General features: G+C 37.1%; 1 pseudogene; it reads left to right on the forward strand.

Annotated features, from left to right (window-relative positions):
* The first annotated feature begins 459 nt into the window (after positions 1-459).
* LOC127682117 (39S ribosomal protein L34, mitochondrial-like) lies at positions 460-737 on the forward strand (annotated as a pseudogene).
* Positions 738-20,290: the final 19,553 nt, after the last annotated feature.

The following is a 20,290-nucleotide window of genomic DNA, read 5'->3' on the forward strand; positions in this document are numbered from 1 at the left end:
AATTCATTATACTTGCTTCAAGAGACTATGGAAATATCATAGTGATTATTCTTACACAATTGATTATAAGTCTGCCCAGATAAAACATTAATCGTCAACACTCACTGTTTAATTGTTCACATCAAAAAGCATTTTACTAGTCACTTTTCTTTGTGCAAAACTACAATAATATTGATGACATATACCTTCTAAGTCAGGTCATAGAGATTATAAAACTATTAAAATATATACATCATTTTGAAAATAGTGTTACAGTGTAAGTCCTCAAGAACTAGTTAATCTTATAATTCTTAAGTACTCAAATATTATATACACTAAGCAAGAAATATCTAAGGCTGGGATGGTGACCCAGTTTGCAGTATGTCTGCTGTGATATCCTAATGACTTGGGTATGTTCCCAGTACCCATATTAAAAATAAGGATCAGTGTACGAACTGGCATCGGCTCCCACCACTGGGCATGGCTTTCCTAGCTGGTGCCTTGGGTAGTGGGCCTCCAGATCGGTGGCCCTATTAAGTGGCAGGTATCTCCAGTCCAGAGTATGAATGGGGCTCACAGATGCCTGGAGCCTCCTCTCCCTGCAGCAGGCCCGAGGTCTTTGTAGGCGCGGGGAAGTGAGTATCAGTCAAGTAACATCAAGCTCAAGCACAAACATGGCTAGGTCCGCAGGCTGAGCAGGCCTGCTGCAGGTCATCTTCTGCCGCACACCGAAGGGCAGCAAGTCCCTGAGCCACTGAGGAGTGCCATGCTGCAGGGAATAGACTCAGACGTCAGTAGAGTTGGCTGAGGGCTAAAAGTTGGAGCCAGCTGAAAGTGGGGGTCTGTCCCTTCATAGGATTTTAGACGCATCCCTTTCAATGGCTGCTTACCACCTGGTCATTGGTTTCAGTAAATATATTTGAAGGCGTCTTTGCAAGACAGGCTCATTAAAACACCGACACCACCTCTACCTTTCCAGCCATTCCAAAGTATTACCAAATTGCTACAAAATATTCACAATTTTTGGAAAAAAATAAAAGTAAGGATCTAGAATTGTACCTGAAATATTTCTTGGGGGACAGAAGCAAAAGAGTCCCGAGGTTTCTAGCCATATAGCCTAGCTGAATCAGCAAGATCAGGTTTTAGTGAGAGGTCATGATTTTAAAAAAAATGAATGAAGAAAACTTTCAAGTCCATTTCTGGCCTCCACACACGTGTGCACAAATATGAGCAAAGAAACATCCAAACACACACACACACACACACACACACACACACACAAATATGCATTTACATGGAGAGAAATAGAAATGGAGAGAGAGAGAGAGAGAGAGAGAGAGAGAGAGAGAGAGAGAGAGAGAGAGAGAGAGAGAGAGAGAGAACAGAGAACAGGTCTTGTATAAATTCAAGAAGAAACTCCCTTAACTTGAATTCTCTACCCAGATAAATTGTCCCATGTATGATGTCAGTGCAAAGATATAGTTGGGACTTGAACATCACCAATTTTTTTCTCTTGTTTGACTTTTTCCTTCTATCCTCTAAAACCACATTCTGTTAAAGAAATTCCTGAAGGACATGGTTTCACTAGAACAAGGATTTGTGGAAGAAAAGATACTGGTAGACTATTATCACAAAGTCAATCTAAGAAGAGTGACATGTACCTGTAGAATTTATAAACATCAGACAGGCTACATTGACTGGGGCATAGAAAAGGACTAGGAAAAAGAAATTACAAAAAGGAGTAGAAAAGAGGTAGAGGAGAAAAGGAGGGGTGATTAGCTTTTGGGGGGTTGGACAGAAGAGAAGTCCTGAGGGCCAACAGAATGAATGGAATTATGCAACCTCTAGAGGAGGAGCTGAGAGGTGGGGGGCCCCTCTAGAAAGTGCCAGAGACCTGGGAGGCTAGAGACTCTCAGGACTCAAAGGGAGGGACCTTAGAGGAAATGCCCAAGAGTGGGGAGAGGGATCTAGTAGAAGTTCTCTCCCTAGAAAGACAGAGCATCAAGCGCAGGAATGGGGTTTCCATCCCACAGTCAAAAATTCTGACCCAAAATTGTTCCTGTCTAAAAAAACTGCAGGGACTGAAATGGAGAAGAGACTGAGGGAAAGGAGGTCCCGTGACTGACCCAAATTGAGATCCAGCTCAAGGGGAGGCTCCAAGGCCTGACACTATTACTGATGCAACCTGCTGGATCTAGTATAATTAACTTTTGCTCCAGAAGTTTTTCAACTCGGCTAAATAATTTATGAATTATATATATCCCCTTTTGTGTTGTACCCACTCTCAGCTTCCTGTTCTATTATAAACTTCTGTTCCTCTCATTTCGGAACTTTCTCAGAAACTCTCTGAGTTATAGCAGCAGTTCTTTCTCATTAATGCTGCTGGCAGAGACACACAAAATACTCCTGATTGATTGAAACCTGATTTGCTAGTCCCTCAACTTTCAGGAACACTAAATTCCTTTGCAAATTAAAAACAAACACAGCTGATCTATCTTATGTTTAATTTAGCCTAGCCTAGATTAAAGGAACTTCAGACTGTTTGGAACCTTCAAGAACTTTGCTGGGATAATAATAGGAGCCTGTCCTTACAGGGAGCAGCATCTTTTCTTTCAGATTACTATAAATACATTGTTAATTCTAAAACAGGAGGTTTTTAAAGCAGTTTCTATGTTTACATATTTGTGTGGGTCTTAGAAATATAGAGACACAAAGTGATAACTAAATTGGATTACTGCTATAAGGAAGTACACTATAAATTATGTCACTTTTATTTATGACCTATTTTCATAACTTAGTTTTGCTACCAAAAAATTACTACATTGGCTATTTATTAAAGTAAGATACCATCAGTCCAAATGATTTGTATGATCCAAACTCCATCTACTTCACAAAAATGCTGAAAACATAGACAGGAGAATACACCTTTTGCATATTTTCCTCCTTTTTTCCCCACTTAGAATGGTGTTTTTCAGGTATGGTTCAAAGCGAGTTTATCTTCTTCATATTTTGTCCAGTGTTGCTTATGGAAGATCTGAATCCTACTAAATAAATCATGGGCTCTTTTAATGGGAAGCATGCTGTTATTACAAAGGTTCCTTGAACCCTTCAGATTGCCAAGATTCTTTCAAATCTTCATTATCCTGTGTTGTATCTTCTCACATTAACCCATTTTTAAAGAGCATCCTGGCACCTGCTTGGCATTACCACAGCATACCTGTCTGCCATTTTGATCTAGAGCCTAAAATATAACATGCTCTCAAGTATTTTATTGCAAATATTTACTGATACAGTGGGAACATGACCTATATATCTACTTATGCTACCTGAAACACATACACCCCCCCACAACACACAAACACACACACAGAAACACACACACGTGACAATACCTTCCTCTTAGCTTTGTACTATATAAAACACACATGAACATTGTCCTTTGTTTCTGGTATTATAACTCCAATATCAAATTTGCTTCTTAGATCTGAAAATATTTGCAAGCATGGTTATCTGAGGTAATGCATGTGTAGGAGAAAAAGAAAAAAAAAAAAGAAAAAAAAACCTTAACTGTAACAACATGAACTTGAGCTATACTAGTCTTGCCTGATTGGCAACTGTATTGTTTTTCTTTTTATCTTTATTTTTATGAGGGATCCTTGCTGGTCTTTTAGACTCTCTTTCTACAGTTCACAGCAGAGCACATGAAAAAGTATCCCCAAGTCTTTGTAGATTCCACTATTCTAGTTTCTCCAATTTTTCCTAAGGTGCCTATATGCCCATTTTTGCTTGAGACAATAAGCTTTCATATCTTTGCACCAACATTAGAAGTAGCAAATCATTTCACTAACAAACTTAATTCTGATTCAAGAGATGTGTCATAGAAAAGGACGTAAGCCTATAAGTAAATGGTCTTAATTTTTGAAGGATAAAATATGCATATATCCTAGCTTACAGCAGGAAAAAAACCTATCAGGTGTCTGGGAAGAAGAATTTAATGTAATTTTATTATTATCCCCTAAAACAAAATGATTTTTTAATATTTTTATTTTCTATATTCTTTGTTTACATTCCAAATAATATCCCCTTTCCCGTATCCTCCCTCCCCTTATGTCCCATAAACCTTCTTCTCTCCATCCATTCTCCAATCACCTCCCTCCTTTTTCTCTGTCCTTATATTCCCTTCAAATGCTAGATCAATCCTTTCCAGGATCAGGACCCTCTCCATACTTCTACATGGGAGTCATTTGTTATGTGATTTGTGCCTTGGGTATTCAGGGTTTCTGGGCTAATTAATATCCACTTATCAGAGATTGCATTCCATATGTATTCTTTTGTGACTGGGTTACCTCACTTAGGATGATATTTTCCAGATCAAACCATTTGCCTAAAAATTTTGTGAATTCATTGTTTCTAATTGCTAAGTAGTATTCCATTGTGTAAATATACCACATTTTTTGTATCCATTCCTCCTTTGAGGGACATCTGGATTCTTTCCAGCTTCTGGCTATTATAAATAAGGCTGCTATGAACATAATGGAGCATGTGTCTTTATTGCATGCCGGGGAATCCTTTGGGTATATGCCCAGGAGAGGTACAGCAGGGTCCTCTGGACGTGTCATGTCCACTTTTCTGAGAAACCTCCAGACTGATTTCCACAGTGGTTGTACAATCTTACAGCCCCACCAGCAGTGGAGGAGTGTTCCTCTTTCTCCACATCCTCGCCAACACCTGCTGTCTCCTGAGTTTTTGACCTCAGCCATTCTGACTGGTGTAAGGTGAAATCCAGGGTTGTTTTGACTTGCATTTCCCTAATGACTAATGATGTTGAGCACTTCTTAAGGTGCCTCTCAGCCATCCGAATTTCTTCAGGTGAAAATTCTTTGTTTAGATCTGTACCCCATTTTTTAATAAGGTTATTTGGTTCCCTGGGGTCTAACTTCTTGAGTTCTTTGTATATATTGGATCTTAGACCTCTATCTGATGTATGGTTGGTGAATATCCTTTCCCAATTTGATGGTTGCCGTTTTGTCCTTTTAACAGTGACCTTTGCCTTACAGAAACTTTGTAATTTTATGAGGTCCCATTTGTCAATTCTTGATCATAGAGCATAAGCTATTGGTGATCTGTTCAGGAACTTTTCCCCCTGCCCATGTTCTCAAGGGTCTTCCCCAGTTTATTTTCTATTAGTTTCAGTGTGTCTGGTTTTACATGGAGGTCCTTGATCCCCATAGAGTGAAGTTTAGTACATACGACAAGAACTTCAGGTCTCTGAAGAAGGAAATCGAAGAAGACCTCAGAAAATGGAAAAATCTGCCATGCTTATGGATCAGCAGGATTAATATAGTTAAAATGGCCATCTTGCCAAAAGCGATCTACAGATTCAAAACAATCCCCATCAAAATCCCAACTCAGTTCTTCACAGAGTTAGAAAAAGCAATTCTCAAATTTATCTGGAATAACAAAAAACCCAATATAGCTAAAACTATTCTCAACAACAAAAGAAATTCTGGGGGAATCAGTATCCCTGACCTCAAGGAATACTACAGAGCAATAGTGTTAAAAACTGCATGGTATTGGCACAGTGACAGACAAGTCGACCAATGGAATAGAATTGAAGATCCAGAAATGAATCCACACACCTATGGTCACTTGATCTTCGACAAAGGAGCCGAAAACATCCAGTGGAAAAAAGATAGCCTTTTCAACAATGGTGCTGGTTCAATTGGAGGTCAGCATGCAGAACAAAATAATTTTTAAAGAAACAATCACAAGTCCCTCACAGGAACTACATTTCTTAAAAATAACTGACTCTCCCTTCTTCTAGGCCATCAATGGCCAATACCAACTCATCTAGTCATGGGGCTTCATGAACCACTTCCACATCCATGCTGGTAATTTGGCTGGCTAGATCTAGTGCAAGCAGAGCAGACCTATACCCACTTGCATACACTCAGTACCAAATAGACTCAGTGTTTTGATTTGTTCTGTTAAGACAATATTAAATTAGGAGGGGGAAATAGAGGACTGAAAAGAGAAGGAATTGTTAAAAAAGAAATGGGAATCTATTTTATCAAAGCATTATATTCTTATACAAAATTTTCAAGGAATATTTTTTAAAGAAACAGATATCCAAGGTGAAAGAGAAGTAAACACATCAAATTGAAATCAAATAAGAGAATCTTTTGAAACAGCTGAACTGGCTAGAAAAAAAAATCCATTAAATCCTGATCCTGACTTCTGACTTGAGTGGTGATTGTTGGTCATCAGGCATGAGACTCTGTTCTGGGGTTGGGGAAAGTTGCAGTTTGTAATAACAAATGTAGCAGTGTGTAAGTATTTTTGTCTGATCAGAAGCGGGACCTAACCTCATTTGTGTTCTTGTAAAGAGAATCAAGTCAAATCAAATTTTGATAGATATTTGCAATATCTGATTTGGTGATGTTTTGCTATCTACAATCTATCTGTATTTTATTTTTATTCTTTTACTTTGCTTGTTCTAGACTTTATAAACTCATTAATTTAATATCACTCCCCCGAAATCAAGTAAAATTTGATAAAGTATAACCACTCAGAATCTTACTCTGTGCAGGAGCATGAAGTCATTCTGACATCATGTCCATCATTCAACAGCCCCAAGAAGCACTGTCAGAGTACAAAGGAATAATCAGGTAACATGACCACAATCAACATAATTTAACCCATCATTTTTGTGCATTTTTTGTTCATTTGTTTTTAATTTGGCACAGGGATGCTCTATATAATGGTTTTGGAACTGTCTCTGAATCCATGCTGGAAATTGCCATTTTCAAGAGAGAAGAAATTAAAAGTCATTTCGTGTGGTAAAAAATAGAACATAGAAAATGTGCATTATTGTTCATAATCTTAATACTTAATACTGCAAAATACATTTTACTTATTTTTGCCAAATTAGTGAAATGAGGTATATATTATTTTTAACACAAATTTCCCTTTGTGCTTAATTAAAAATAAAAATGACATAATCACACAGCTTTGTAGCTCCAGCTCCTAGCTTTTATTATTCATTATTACAAACATACTTAAAAATGAAAGTGCAGATTAATAAGTTCAGTGAAGCACATGCTTTAAAAGGTAAGGCACACTATTTTCTCTTCTATATCTGTTCCTCTATTTCATGCCTATGCCTGAAATACTGGAAATTTGCAGCAGGAAATTAGAAAGCTAAAAATAGATGTCATATATAGAGATGAAGGAACAAAGAAAATTGGTCCTGGACGTGAATACTTTGGGAAGTTGAGCCACTTTTTCAGCTCTACATTCCCTGCCCATGAATTTATTTCAAATAAATGGAAAACAAAACAACAAACAAACAACAATATAAAACCTTTAGTGTTTAAGTCCATATTACATCAGCCAAGCCAAATCTTAATTGATGCAGTGTCTTAATACTTAGCAACCACTTAGCTCATAGATGGAAATTACTGAATTACATCATTAGTTTCAGTTTACCTGTAGAAATTGATTCTGCTCATTGAGTTGTACTCTACTAAAATGATTTAACTTAACACTCTTTCAGTCAGTCTAATTTTATGTAGAGTACATCCTCTCCATCTTAGGCAATCTAAATATTTAGTTCCACTTATGAGTACATTTAAGAGGAAAATCATTTAAAAGCTTTTGTATTTAATGGCACAAAGAGATATAAACCACTTTGAAAAAAATGTGGAGGCTGGGGTTTTAAATCAGGACAACAGTGGCATTCCCAGAGAGTGGACAATCCTTAGAAGGATTAGGATTTGGGTTTTAATTAGGATTTGCAAACAGGGTTTATATTCAGATTAAGATCTGAGTCCACTTCCCCTCTGTGAATTTAGAAAAAGCTTTTTATTAATCACTCACAATGTAGAGTGGCTGGAGTCTGTGTGATTAGAACAAGATATGCAGATAGATGATAGATGATAGATAGATAGATAGATAGATAGATAGATAGATAGACAGACACAGAGAGAGAATAGATGACAAATAAATAAATTTTAGGGCTATAAACTTCTTTTGAGAAGGTACAGGGTTCAGAATCTTCTATGTCAAGAGTACGCATGCTCAAGTTTACCCAAGAAAGTTCTTTCTTTTCCTTTTATTGAAAATAAAGAGAATTTTTCTCATGCACTATATCCTGTTTACAGTTTTCCCTCTCTCAACTTCTAGCAGTTCCTTTCTATTTTTACTCCCATCCTGATCCACTCCCTTTGTGCTTCTATTATAGAAAAGAACAGGCTTCTAGGAGATAACAACAATGTCTAACAAAACAAAAACTAGCCAACAAACAAAAAACAAACAAAAATCCAAGTCCCCCCAAAATAAAAAATAGGCTCCCTCCCACACACACAAATCAAAGTTGGACAAAGTAAATCAACGACCCTCTATACACATACTTAGTTTCATAAAACTAGAAATCATAGCATATCTACAGAGGACATGGTACAGAATCATTGCTTTATACTTGTTACTTCAGTCTCTGAGAATGTGAGCTTTGCCTGACTGATATAGAGGACTTTGTTCTCCTGGTTTCCTCTGTCCCCTCTGTTTTCACAGTTCTTTCTGCCTCCTCTTCCACTGGGATCCCTGAGCTCTAGAGGAGGGATTTGATGGAGATATCTTCTTTAGAACTAAGTGTTTAAGGTCTGTCTGTCTCTCTATGTCTTTCTCCCTGTTAATCTCTGACTCTTTCTCCCTGTTGATTTCTCTCTCTCTCTGCTCTCTGTCTCTCTGTCACTGTCTCTGTCTCTGTCTCTGTCTCTCTGTCTCTCTCTCTCTCTCTCTCTCTCTCTCTCTCTCTCTCTCTCTCTGTGTGTGTGTGTGTGTGTGTGTGTGTGTGTGTGTGTGTGTATTGTCTGGCTGTCTATCCCTGAATTTCTTTCCATCTGCTGCAGAAGGAAGTTTCTCAAATGGTAGCTCATAAAAGCACTGATATTTCTGATATATGATATGAGGATATCATTAGGGGATCATTGGATAATTACTTTTTTTCTATTCTTTTCTTTCTTTTTTTTTTGACAATTAGTATTTTGGTTTACCCTAATTCTCTAGACTCATCTTCTTGGCCACCCAAGTATTGTATTCATCTCATAGAGTAGGTCTTAAGTAATATCAGATGTTATTAATTTCCAAAAGTTTGTGCCACAATAGCCCAAGAATATTTTTCAGGTAGAATGGCATTGCAGATCAAAACTTTTGTGGTTTGTTTCATATATTTGTTTCTCTTTTGGTAGCCTGCATAGTACCTTCCCATACCAAAGACACTAGAACATAACCCCAGAAGATTCTTATTAGAATGTCTTAGCAAAGACTAGATATTAGTATTTACATTATGAAATACTACTCAGCTATTAAAAAACAATGAATTCATGAAATTCTTAAGCAAATGGGTGGAACTGGAAAAATATCATACTAAGTGAGGTAACCCAATCACAAAAGAACATACATGGTATGCACTCACTAATATACACAGTGCCACAGTGTAGGGGAATACCAGGACAGAAAAGCTGGAGGGGGTTGATTTCAGGAAGGGGGGAACTAGGAAAGGGGAAATCATTTGAAATGTAAATAAAGAATATATCTAATAGAAAATAAATTAAAAAACAAAACAAAAAATAAATTTGAGAGAAAGAGTATAGAGACTTTCTGGGAGGCTGGATTTGATAAATTTTATCTTGGTAAAAAAAAAAAATACTAAGCATGCTCCTTTCTGTATCCTGTAGGGCAGATTTTCTCTGTTACATTGTCCATCCATGCAGCATGAACAAAAAAGCTTCCTCCAACTCACGTAGGTTGCCTGCCTTGAGCTACAGAGACAGTCTTTAAGCACTGGACACTAATGTCTTAGTTGTCTATATGTAAATTACATGTGGAATTACAACATGTTTCCTAAGACACAGTGTCATCCCAATGCTACTAGTATGTACTTTAATAGTGTGCATTTCCAGTGGGTTACTCTATTTTCTATTATCTTTATCATTTAGAAAAGATTATCAACTCAAACCCAAACCTAAATAACTTTTAGAAGTGAACCAGAATATCTTTCCGCTGCTGTTTTTCTGATTTTTTTTTATTTAGTTTGGAGTTTTTCTTTGTTCATTTATTTGTTGTTGCTTGTTTTTAAATAAAAGTTATAATACTGAATTTGACTAAATATGACCTACTTTCCTCAGACACCCTGATGAATGGAAGGTCATTCAAGTTGGGTCACCTGAGACAACTTAATCTTTCTGTGACTTTATTTCGTCGTCTCTAAAATGAAGTTTGGGGAGCTTAAAGATGGCTCATAGTAAAATCCTGTCCACCCGTGTTAGAGTGTCATGTCAGGAACCACAACAGATAGGAAGGAGTGAGCTCCACAAAGCTATCCTCTGACTGTACATTTACATCATGATATTGTGGGGCAAGTCTGCTCTGCCACACGACAAAAGAACTGGTAATGTTGAGCAGTCTCAAGCCCAGTGAATCTCAGAATTGAGAAAGGCAGGCCAAACTATGTCATCTGGAAGACATAGCCATGATACCCCGCTGACAGGACCATTACAACTGGTCACATAGCATAAAAACCTGAAATTCTTCATGCTAATGAGGTATCTGGATAGTCCCCTGAGCAGTCAAACAATGAGCTTCCCTTCATGGGCATTCCTTTTTCCCAAAAGTTATTTAATCCCTGGTCACCCTGAGTAAGGTGTACACATTAATATCCAGCAGCCAAATAAAACAGTTTTGACAAGCAAGGATCTTCTCCTTCTCCAAGGATGCCAGAGTATGGAAGGCCTTTAAATCATTTGAAATGTAAATAAAGAATATATCGAATAAAAAAATAAAAAAAAGAGAACCACACCTAAATCTCTCAGAGAAGGCCTTCTCTCTTCTAGCCCCTATGTATCCACCAAACTCACTAGAAACCAAACTAGTTCTGCCCCACCCCTTTCCTAATTCCTGGCTCAGCAATCCTCTTTCTGCCTGGTAAATAGATGCCCTGAGAGGAAACCCAACATGCAAGCCCCCTTTCCCAACTCCTGGAAGTATCCCAGTGGTGTTTAAGTACACAGGAGACTGGGAAACACAGCATCTGTTTCAGACTCTGCTGTTTTTCACAGGAGAAACTTGAACTGAGACCTGTATTACTGACTGTGTTCTTTTCCCCCTGTGAGCTTACTAGCAGCAATCGTGCACATCAGCAGCAAGGCAGACACACAGCCCATCATGGCATGACATGCACATCTTGATATTCACATACACCATACACACACACACACAAAATAACTTGAACTTTGTAAAAGTTAAAGGGATGTTACTATCAATATCTCTGAGGCAATAGATTGTATAGGTACCTGACTACTTATAAAGTGATTATGACAGTGCTTGAAATTATGTTATAAAAATAATTAAAGTGTTAACTGGTTCAACTGGTGTTATATATATTCAGTGAAATGCGCTTTCTAAATTTTTCTTCATATTATTGAAATAGTACATTATTCCAGTTAAAATTTTTTATTGAGTATCTTCTTCATTTACATTGCCAATTGTAAAACCTTTCCCAATTTCCCCCTGCCAAAAGCCCCCCTCCCCAATGATTCCCTACCCCTCCTCCCACCCCCTGCCTCCATATATATGCTCCTCTACCCAACACAGTCCCACTTCCCCCCCAACTCCCCCCATCTGTTTCCCTTTGTTGTGGCCTCTATTGAGCCTTTACCTGACCAAAGACCACTCCTCCCACTGATGCCCAAAAAGGCATTCCTCTGTCACATTTTTGGCTGGAACCATGTATATCCCTTGGTTGATGATTCAGTCCCTGGGAGTCTTGGGGTGTCTGGGTCTCCAAAGTCATTGTTTTTCCCATGGGGCTATATACCCCTTCAACTCCTCTGGACCACCCTCCAGATCCTCAGTTGGGGATCCCAAGCTCAGTCCAAGCTTGGTTGCTAGTTTCTGCTTCTGAATTCATAAGACTCTGGCAAGGCCCCTCTGGAGACAGCCATGGCATGTTCCTTTTCATACATGCTTCTCATCATAGTGTCGGGGTTTGCTGACTATTTATAGGATGAATCCCCAGGTAGGGCACTCGCTGGGTGGCCTTTACTTCAGACTCTGCTCCATACATTGCCTCCCTTGTTGCTCCTGTGAGCATTTTGTTCCGTTTCTCAGAGGAACCATAGTTCCCTCACTTAAATCATTCTTTTGGAGCTTCCTGTGCTGGGTGAATGGCAACTTGTTTATTTTGAGCTTTTGAACTAGCATCCGCATATTAGTGAGTGCATACCATGTGCTTTCTTTTGTGACTGGGTTACCTCACTCAGGCTGACATTTCTACTTCCATTCATTTGCCTAAAAATTTCATGAATTCGTTGTTTTTAATAGCTGAATAGTACTCCATTGTGTATATATACCACAGTTTCTGTATCCATTCCTCTGTTGAGGGACATCTGGGATCTTTACAGCTTCTGGCTATTATAAATAAGGCAGCTATGAACATAGTGGAGCATGTGTCCTTATTACATGTAGGCACACTTTCTGGGTATATGCCCAGGAGTGGTATAGCCTGGTCCACAGGTAGTACTATGTCTAATTTTCTGAGGAATTGCCAAACTGATTTCCAGAGTGGTTACAAGGTTGCAATCCCACCAACAATGGAGAAGTGTTCCTCTTTCCCGACATGCTCTCCAGCATCTGCTGTCCCCTGAGTTTTTCATCTTAACCATTCTGACTGGTGTGAGGTAGAATCTCAATGTTGTTTTCATTGCATTTCCCTGATAACTAAGGATGCTGAACACTTTTTTTTTATACATTTTGCTATTTGCCCTTTGTTAGATATGGAGTTGATAAAAACCTTTTCACATTCTTTAGGCTCTCATTTTGTCCTATTAGTGCTGGATAGCCTGGAGACCTAACATAAATCTAGCATGACTGACAGACAAAATGCTAAGGAAATGATAACTACTATATTTGTAACAGTAACTTTTAGTAACCAGATGGAATTTTCATCTTGGAGGCTTACTGTGGAATACTCTCACCCTTTCTAGGTCTTTATGAGTTCTTGCTGGCTGGTTCAACTCAGCTGTTATAACACAAACTCTGCTCCAAACTACCTTATTCTAATTAGATTCTCTTAGCTTCTGACTGAATTGCTCTCCGTGGACTCAAACTAACTCTGGTAATTTGTTCTAAACTTTTGGCTAATTCTGTCTTCACCTGTAACATGTCTCTGTAAAACTGTCCTATAAAAGTACTCTCTCTGTTTCTCTGTCTTTCTCTGTCTCTGTCTGTCTGTCTGTCCCTCTTTCTCATTCTCTCTCCCCCCTCCCTCCCTCCCTCCCTCCCTCTTCCTGAACTCTCCTTTTAGTCTCTCTTTCATGTTTGTTGTAGTAGAAGTTTGGCATATTCTATCTCAGACTTCAGACTCATTCTGTCAAATCATTCTCTGATTCATCAAGTTGTCTGCTCTTCAATTAGATATCACTCTTAAACATGGCTGCTTCCTACTACAAACTAACTTTACATTCATTGTTTTATACTAAAGGTATGTACCAAGGATATGTCTCTATTCCAGCCAGAGGGAATAAAGTTTTATCATTCCAGCAGGATCACACAGACCTAGAAGGTCTTTGGATGTGATCACTTGCCAGATCAGTCATGTTGCCATATTAAACATCCTCTACAGATATTCTGCTATACTCATAGATTGGTATATAGCTCAACTGTCATCAGAGAGCCTTCATTCAACAGCTGATGGAAGCAGATGCAAAGACCCACAGCCAAATATTAGAAGCAACTAGGGAAACACTGTGAAAGAGGGAAGAAATAATTGTAGCAGCTCAAAGACCTGAAGCATCAATGAAACAGTTCTTACAGGGACATACAGGACTGAGTCGATAATTACAGAGCTTGCATCTTTTCTACATCCTCCATATGCTATGTTTATATAGTTTGCTGTTCTCTTGGGATTCATAATAATGTGAGGGGTTTCTCAGACTATTTTGTCTGATCTAGGCAAAATTTTTCTCCTACTGCATTACCTAGTCTTGCTTTGATATGAGAATTTGCAGCTAGTCATATTGTAACTTGGTATTACCATGTGAAGTTAATATACCTGCGAGGTCTGCTCTTTTTCTGAAGAGAATCTGAGGAGGAGTATCTTTTAGGAAAAGGGAAAGAAGGAGCTGGATTCGGAAGTGTGGCAGGAGGAGAAACTGCAATGAGGATGCAAAATATGAGAGTGGGAGTGCATATTTGTAGAACCACTATGGAAATCAATGAGGTAGTACTTCAGAAAATTGAGATATGTAAATATTTAAAAACAAGAAACAATAATTCATTGACAAGAAATAAATAAAATTCATAAGATTGTCAATTTATCTACATTTCATATATTCTACTAAATCTGGAATTAAATAAAACCTAAGCAGGTTGGAATACCTATGAGGATATTTTTTCTAATTAAATCATTTAAACTTGGAAGACATACCTTTATGGTGGATCTTTTGAGGAGGAATATCTATCTTTAATCTGGCCAACACCTAGTAGCAGCATATAGAAAGAACATAGAAAAAATAAAGTAACTTTTCTTCATCTACCTGCTTTCACCCACACCAGCAAGTTCTTTCCATTCCTAGCATTAGAGCCTACTATTATGGGATCTGAAGGATACCAAAGACCAGCAATGCCACACAACCTTGTAGAATGAACAACTGGATTCTTGAACCATTTAGACAATGTAGACAGCCCAGTTAGACTGGCAGGTAGATAAGGATAGATAGATAGATAGATAGATAGATAGATAGATAGATAGATAGATAGATAGATTCCCTGACTAATGCACAGATTGATTTTTAATCCTCATTGGTATGACAGACTTGTTTCAGTTTTTGAATGGATGAAGACTTTGGAAAATGCAGTGACGCCCAACACACAAGTTTGGAGAAATAAAGAGTTTACAACTATGTTTATGTCAAGTGTAGATTCCCAGGAAATCATTCTCTGAAAAATGACAAAAGGGTCTGTTAGGACATCTTGGTACAGTTAACATATGGTTATGTTAAATATATTGTGAGGGTCACAAAATGATACATCTGTTACACATAATCTTCTACCATTTTATGAGTTAATATATTTTTATATAAAGCTAATTTTCAGGAAAAAAACTCACTCTTCCTAGTAATGTTATAAAGGTCTTTTTTAAAACTAATTATGAAGTGCTTTAACACAGAAGTAACAAAGTAGTAATGTACAACAAATTGCCTAAAATTATTTTGAAATGTAATTTCACCCCAGAACACTGAAATGAGGAAAGCTTCACTAATGAATAGAACAAATATTGTTCTTCACAATAGAACAAAAGGTCGTATTGTAGAGAATGAACTTTGGCATATTGGTCCTATGAAAAAGCACAGAAGTTTTAATAAAACATTCCTTTTCAAGAGATCAAAAATGCATATCAACCCCTTCAGCTTCTAAATATAGAAGACATAGTTAGAAAATTAATAAAAGTGAAAGGTGTTTATGATAGCATAGATTTAGCAAACTGATGAGAAAAAAGCTGAAACAATTCAAGTGTGGAATGGAGAGGGTCTTTGTCTGAATTTTATCAACTACATTTAGATTTAAGTCATTGTAATAGGTAATTATAATTTCTTCACAGCTGGGTAGGTTGTCAGCAAGTTGGAATAGTTAACATAAGTCTAACTCTTGTTAGAGCAACTTCAAGCATCACAACTTGAAGTACACAGTGCCACAAGACACTCTTAAGTAAGTACATTTCTCTGCAACTAGATAAAATTAAAATGTTTAGGGAATCGTAAAATAAAGCATGGATGAATTCTGCTCGTTTAAGTGTTGTAAGATTTTTAGAAACAGAATAAAGCTTTCCTGTGAGCAACAGAATCTTCTGTGTGTTTTAGCTACCACCATTTCTAGCTTTGTGTCCATAAAGTTCATCACTTTTCTTTCCTTTTTTAATTTATTTTATTTTTGTTTCATTTTATTTATGTGTGCATGTGTGTGTGTGTTTATGTATGTGCATGTTTGTATGCATGTGCACAAGCATAGAAACTCAAAACCACCTTTTCATACTGAGAAGCAGTTAGTTCCTATTAGAAAATATAAAGTGTGCATTCTTTGACTCAAGTTTTAAAGGATCACTGAATGACTCCAAGAAGTATTTGGAACAAAATTGAATCTCTCATCCAGATCCCCCCACAGTTATTGGAGCAAAATAGACAATGTAGATGGCTACTAAAAAAATATTTTTAAAAAATTTAGTAGGTGAGAATGTTGTCCAAAGTGTTTTCCTCATATTCACCTTTCCTCCTTTCCCTCATACAATTCTTCTCAGACCCACCACCCATTTACACAACTTGTGAACATTTGTTTTTATTTTTAAATAAAGCCGAATTGTGTTGCTTAGAAGTATGATCTTCCTAGCCGGGCGGTGGTGGCACACGCCTGTAATCCCAGCACTCTGGGAGGCAGAGGCAGGCAGATTTCTGAGTTCAAGGCTAGCGTGGTCTACAGAGTGAGTTCCAGGACAGCTAGGGCTACACAGAGAATCCCTGTCTCAAAAAAAAAAAAAAAAAAAAAAAAAAAAGTATGATCTTCCACTAGAGTGTAGTAGACTTATGAGGATCTACATTCTTAGAGAAAACTACTCTTTCTCTTTCACCAGCTCTCAATTGCTAATAGTTTCTTGGCCAGGAGTGGGGTTCCTTGACTGTTCCCTTACCCATTCTGGGATTCTACCTGTCAGCAGCTTGCATAAGGTTTGCATATACTGTCACAAGTGCTGTGAGTACATATCTCAGAGGCAACGATGTGTTTAGAAAATGCTTTCTTTGTTGTCTTCCCTCTGTCACTTACACTCTTCCTGTCACCTCTTTTCCATTTTCACCCCAATCACAACGAGCTGAGATAATAACAAAAATGTTAGCAAATGCTTGTGTGGATGTGGTGGAAGCAAAGCACTTTTCCACTACTATTGTGATTGCAAACTGTTGTAGCTACCTAGGAAATCAATGAGAACATTCAACACAAAGCTATAAATAAATCTAACATATGATCCAAGTATAGAACTCTTGAGCATATATCCAAATGAAAATTATTTTGTATGTAAAAATTGTAGATTGATCAAGATACTCATTTGGGGAAATATCCCTTCATTTTTGTTCCCTTCACAATTGTTCTTGCTCAATTGTTTTTCCATGATCAGTTTTACTGTGAGAAAGAAGAATCATCTGTTAAAGATGCAGTATTGAATTTACTGAAAGTCTCAAATTCATCATATCATGTCCTTTTTCTTAGCGCTCAAGGGAAGAATTTCTTCAATGCAATAATATCAAGAAAATAGGTTGCAGGCTTTTTGCTGAATTCTAATAAGGTTATAAAAATCATTTCTACTCTACTTTGACATAATAGAAAATTTGAAGTTAAAATTTGGCTTAAATTTTTAAATTATTAATTTATAATTTTACACTCCCTATTTTATCTCCCATCCCGTTCACCTTCTGACTGTTCCACATCCCACACCTCCTCCCCAACCCCTGTCTCCACGTGGATGTCCCCACCCCCATCCCACCTAACCTCTAAACTCCATGGGGCCTCTGGTCTTTTGAGGGTTAGGCACATCATCTCTGAATGAACACAGACCCAACCATCCTCTACTGTATGTGTGTTGGAGCCCTCATACACACAAAATAAATAGTATGTTACATGCCACATATCCATCTTAAAATCTGAATAATTACCTATCCTTTCATTTTTATCTCATCATAGATAGAATTTTCATAGACCAATGGTGTTTTTATGCCCTGTGATGTAGTCACAGGTATAACTCAAAGCACTGTTTTTCTTTGGACTCAGTGTTTGACATCATTGTTATGCATCTACCATGGTTTAACATCCATAATTTTTATTAGATTTTTTTTAAAAAAGATGTATTTATTTATTATATATACAAAGTTCTGCCTACATGTATTCCTGCTGGCCAGAAGAGGGAACCAGATCTCATTATAGATGGTTGTGAACCATCATATAGTTGCTGGGAACTGCTTAGGACATGAGGAAGAACAGCTAATTCTCTTAACCTGAGAGCTATCTCTCTATCCCTTACTAGATTTTTTAAACACTATTTTAAGTTTTTTTCTGAGAATGAGGTCTTCATTTTATTCTTTGAAATAAGAAAGAAACTAATAGTTTAATGTTCAAACAGTTAAAAACGATATGTAGTATGATTTCTTCAATAAGTACACATTAATACAAAAACATATGATATACTACAGAAATGCCTTTAACATTGGTTAAATAAGCCAATATTTGTAGGTCTCTCTGAAAGCATAATAGCAAAGATAAAACAAACAGAGGTCATAAAGAATGAACTACATTAACATAATAACAAGATTTTCTTGGTTAAATGGAATTAGATGAACATAATATTTAAGGGCAAAAAAATGTGATATACATATACCCACTTTCATCTTTATCACACAAGATAAAGGAGGATTAGGGAGAGAAGGTAGAGAAAGCAGTGGAGGGGTAAATAGATGAGGATAAGAGGGAAAGGAAGAAAAATAAGAAGAAAAAATAGAATTGGTTCAAAGGAGCTATAGTCCAGTTTTCTGGGCACTGTGCATTTCCTGAACATTAGAGAAAGAGTCAAAAATTAGAATAGGAACAACAAATATTTCATGAAGAAGAGAATAGGGTTAGTAGAAGAAATAAAAATCCATGCCTCATTCTGATATAGCACCAGTCACTATACCCACACTGTGCTTTTGCCAGGAACAGTTTATCCTTCTCAGATAAAAGGTACCCATAAACTTCTATTCTTCCATACTCTTTAAAGGTCTTTGCTCCATATTGTCAGACTTCACCATGACATGAGAACCGCTCACTTTCTTGAAGACCCTATATAGTATATAACAACCCTCATGTTCTGAATATCTGGGTTTACACACTCACTCTCACATACACACACACACACACACACACACACACACACACACACACACACACTTTCAGAAACAATTGCCCCCTCTGTCATTCCTTTGCTCATGCTGTGAGGGGCATTGCCAAGTAAATATGTCCTCTTTTTCTTTAGTTAAATTCTTTTTATTATATTGGTTTGTTTGTTTGAGAGTTTGTATGTTTCTTTTTTGCACATATGTGTCAGGAAGTATATATAAAAGCCACAGAATAACTTGTGTAAATTAGGTCTCTTCTTCTGCAACATGCAATCCGTAATCAAAATCGGGTGATTTGATTTTGCAGTAATCATCTATACTAAATGGGCCGCTCTGCTGAGTGATTCCTAATTTCTTAGTGTCTATGTGTCCACAGAGCTGAGTGAACTTAAGCAGACTTCTCACAATTTGCCAAATTCTTTACCTGAAGTTAGGTGCTATTTGAATATCATTCTGATATTAGCTTCAATCTGGTGTCTAAAGCTGACAGGATTGTTCTAACTATAATTCATTCACCCTTAATCATATAATTAAGAAAATAATAATTAAATATTAACTTCTTTTTTCTTTTGTTCAAATATGAATTACATTAATTCAGTGATTCTTTTATTTGAATTTTCAAAATCAGCCTTCTCCTTATTGAAATTTTGCAGAGAATTGCTTATATATGATAAGTCTGCATAGGCAATCCTATCCAGTTTTCACCTTCTATGCTAATATCCTTGGCTTCTACCCTGTATGTTAAGCTAAAGGAATTTGAACAAGCTCACTAGAATTTTTCTCTTGTACTACCAATTGTTAGTTGAATATAAGTTGGGAATATTAAGAGTCTCACCCTTAATAAAGTAGTCCAAGAATTTATTATTTCAAAACTTAATAAAAATGCACAACATAAGAAGAGAAGAATCTGTCTTGGGAAGAGACAATGGAGGTGTTATACATAAAGTAAAATGTAACTGAAATGTCCTTTAGCTTACACGTACTAATGAGGTAACTTTAATGCTAATGTCCAAATTATAATGCTGCCAATCTCTGAAACTCATCACTACAGGTTTCAGTGTTTTCTTAGCTAACCACAAGGGGGAGAGCTCCAGTAATTCATTCTTCAGTTGAAGCCATTACTTGCTGAGTTTTGCTCTTTTGCATCCACAAGGACATTCTCTTTGGGGTATACCAGAGACCTTTATTATGACTCTTAGTCTTGAGTACCTGAAAAAGGCATGTATGCCCACAATTCAATTCTACTCTTTACACGTCTCCATGGACACTACATAAAGAAGTGGATATGAATAGACATTGATCTTCCAAGGAAGAACTATCATCTAGAACCATACTATTAC

This window comes from Apodemus sylvaticus, chromosome 4, assembly GCF_947179515.1.
Source record: "Apodemus sylvaticus chromosome 4, mApoSyl1.1, whole genome shotgun sequence".
Lineage (NCBI taxonomy): Eukaryota > Metazoa > Chordata > Mammalia > Rodentia > Muridae > Apodemus > Apodemus sylvaticus.